The sequence below is a fragment of the Physeter macrocephalus genome, chromosome 11 (assembly GCF_002837175.3).
Source record: "Physeter macrocephalus isolate SW-GA chromosome 11, ASM283717v5, whole genome shotgun sequence".
NCBI classification, from domain to species: Eukaryota; Metazoa; Chordata; class Mammalia; order Artiodactyla; family Physeteridae; genus Physeter; species Physeter macrocephalus.
The window spans coordinates 178,587,688-178,591,674 of record NC_041224.1 but is presented as its reverse complement, the minus strand read 5'-3'; positions in this window follow the sequence as shown (position 1 = coordinate 178,591,674).

Genomic DNA, 3,987 nt, shown 5'->3' with positions numbered 1-3,987 from the left:
CTTACTTCACTCTATATGACAGTCTCTAGGTCCATCCACCTCACTACAAATAACTCAGTTTTTTTCCTTTTTATGGCTGAGTAATATTCCATTGTATATATGTGCCACATCTTCTTTACCCATTCATCTGTTCATGGACACTTAGGTTGTTTCCATGTCCTGACTGTTGTAAATAGAGCTACAGTGAACATTTTGGTACATGACTCTTTTTGAATTATGGTTTTCTCAGGGTATACGCCCAGTAGTGGGATTGCTGGGTTGTATGGTAGTTCTATTTTTAGTTTTTTAAGGAACCTCCATACTGTTCTCCATAGTGGCTGTATCAATTTACATTCCCACCAGCAGTGCAAGAGGGTTCCCTTTTCTCCACACCCTCTCCAGCATTTATTATTTCTAGAGTTTTTGATGATGGCCAATCTGACCGGTGTGAGATGATATCTCATTGTCGTTTTGATTTGCATTTCTCTAATGATTAATGATGTTGAGCATTCTTTCATGTGTTTGTTGGCGATCTGTATATCTTCTTTGGAGAAATGTCTATTTAGTTCTTCTGCCCATTTTTGGATTGGGTTGTTTGTTTTTTTGTTATTGAGCTGCAAGAGTTGCTTATAAATTTTGGATATTAATCCTTTGTCAGTTGCTTCATTTGCAAATATTTTCTCCCATTCTGAGGGTTGTCTTTTGGTCTTGTTTATGGTATCCTTTGCTGTGCAAAAGCTTTTAAGTTTCATTAGGTCCCATTTGTTTATTTTTGTTTTTATTTCCATTTCTCCAGGAGATGGGTCAAAAAGGATCTTGCTGTGATTTATGTCATAGAGTGTTCTGCCTATGTTTTCCTCTAAGAGTTTGATAGTGTCTGGCCTTACATGTAGGTCTTTAACCCATTTTGAGTTTATTCTTGTGTGTGGGGTTAGGGAGTGTTCTAATTTCCTACTTTTACATGTAGCTGTCCAGTTTTCCCAGAACCACTTATTGAAGAGACTGTCTTTTCTCCACGGTATATCCTTGCCTCCTTTATCAAAGATAAGGTGACCATATGTGTGTGGGTTTATCTCTGGGCTTTCTATCCTGTTCCATTGATCTATATTTCTGTTTCTGTGCCAGTACCATACTGTCTTGATTACTGTAGCTTTGTAGTATAGTCTGAAGTCAGGGAGCCTGATTCCTCCAGCCCTGTTTTTCTTTCTCAAGATTACTTTGGCTATTGGGGGTCTTTTGTGTTTCCATTCAAATTGTGAAATTTTTTGATCTAGTTCTTTGAAAAATGCCAGTGGTAGTTTGATAGGGATTGCACTTAATCTGTAGATTGTTAAAGCCTTTTTTAGAAGATACAAGCTGAGAAGACACTTCCTAACCCATTCTATGAAGCCAGCATTACCCTAATAAAAAAAAATAATTACAAAAAACTACAGAACAATATCTCTCATGAACATAGGTGCAAAAATCCTCAACAAAATATTAGCAAATTGAATCCAACAATGTATAAAAAGAAATACAATATGATCAACTGGAATTTATCCCACTATGCAAGGCTGGTTCAATATTCAAAAGTCAATTCATGTACTCTATCACATCAAAATGCTAAAGGAGAATACTCACATGATCATATCAATAGATGCATAAAAAGCATCTGATAAAATACAACAGCAATTCATGAGAAAAAAAAAACTACGTAAACTAGGAATAGAGAGGAATTTCCTCAATTTAACAAAGAATATTTACAAAAAACCTATTGATAATATCATACCTAATGATGTAAAATTTGAAGCCTTCCCTCTAATATCAGTATCAATGCAAGAATGTTCCCTCTCAACACTTCTTTTCAACATTGTACTGGAAGTTATAGCTAACATAATAAGAGAATAAAAGGAAATAAAAAGTATACTATTAGTGAAAGAAGAAATAAAACTGTCTTTATTAACAGATGACATGGTCATCTATGTAGAAAATACAAAAGAACTAACCAAAAAACTCCTGGAACTCATACGCAAATATAGCAAGGCTGCAGGATACAAGGTAAGTAAATAAAAGTCAATCACTTTCCTATATAATAGCAATGAACACATGGAATTTGAAATTAAAAACATAATACTATTTACATTGGCACCCAAAAAATGAAATACTTAGGTATAAAACTGACAAAATATGTGTAAATACTATATGAGGAAAACTATAAAACTCAGATGAAAATAATCTAAGAAGAACTAAATAAATGGAAAGATATTCCATGTTCATGGATAGGAAGAGTCAATATTGTCTAAATGTCAGTTCTTTCCAACTTGATCTATAGATTCAAGGAAATTCCAATCAAAATCCCAGCAAGTTGTTTTGTGGATATAGACACAATGATCCTAAAGTTTATATGGATAGGCAAATAAAAAACAAGAATAGCCAACGCAATATTGAGAAACAAAGTTGGAGGTATGGCAGTATCTGACTTCAAGACTTACTATAAAGCTACAATAATCAAGACTGTGGTATTGAATTCACAAACTGATCCATGGAACAGAATAGAGCCCAGAAATAAGGCCCACATAAATATGGGCAACTTATCTTTGACAAAGGAGCACTTTTCAATAAGTGGTGCTGGAACAAGTGGACATCCACATTAAAAAAAAAGAAAGAAAGAAAGAAATCTAGACACAGACCTTACACTTATCCCAAAAATTAACTCAAAATGGATCATAGACCTAAATGAAAAATGTAAAACAGTAAAACCCCAAGAAGATAAAATAAGACAAAATCTAGCTGACGTTGTGTTTAGTGATGACTTTTTTTTAAACATCTTTATTGGAGTATAATTGCTTTACAATGGTGTGTTAGTTTCTGCTTTATAACAAAGTGAATCAGTTATACATATACATATGTTCCTCATTTGCAAATATTTTCTCCCTTTCCTAGGGTTGTCTTTTCGTCTTGTTTATGGTTTCCTTTGCTGTGCAAAAGCTTTAAGTTTCATTAGGTCCCATTTGTTTATTTTTTATTTTATTTCCATTTCGCTAGGAGGTGGGTCAAGTGATGACTTTTTAAAAACAACACCAAAGACATATGTGAAATAATTGATAAGTGGGACTTCATTAAAATGAAAAGTTTCTGCTCTGCAATGAAAGCTTCAAAAGAACAAAATACAAGCCACAGATTGGGGGAAAAAAATATTTGCAAGACATGTCTGATAAATGACTATTATCCAAAACACACAAGAATCCTTAAAATCAACAATAAGAAAACAAACAACTTAGGACTTCCCTGGTGGCTCAGTGGTTAAGAATCTGCCTGCCAATGCAGGAGACACGGGATCAAGCCCTGGCCCAGGAAGATCCCACATGCCACGGAGCAACTAAGCCCATGTGCCACAACTACAAAGCCTGTGCTCTAGAGCCCACAGGCCACAACTACTGAGCCTGTGTGCCACAACTATGGAAGCCCACATGCCCCCATATCTCTTCCCTCTTGCGCCTCCCTCCCTCCCACCCTCCCTATCCCACCCCTCTAGGTGGTCACAAACCACCTAGCTGATCTCCCTGTGCTATGTGGCTGCTTCAAACTAGCTATCTATTTTACGTTTGGTAGTGTAAATATGTCCATGCCACTTTGTCACAGCTTACCCTTCCCCCTCACTATAACCTCAAGTCCATGCTCTAGTAGGTCTGTGTCTTTATTCCTGTCTTATCCCTAGGTTCTTCATGACCTTTTCTTTTTTCTTAGATTCCATATATATGTGTTAGCATACGGTATTTGTTTTTCTCTTTCTGACTTACTTCACTCTGTATGACAGACTCTAGGTCCATCCACCTCACTACAAATGACTCAATTTCATTTCTTTTGTTGGCTGAGTAATATTCCATTGTATATATGTGCCACATCTTCTTTATCCATTCATCTGTTCATGGACACTTAGGTTGCTTCCATGTCCTGGCTATTATAAATAGAGCTGCAATGAACATTTTGGTACATGACTCTTTTTGAATTATGGTTTTCTCAGGGTAT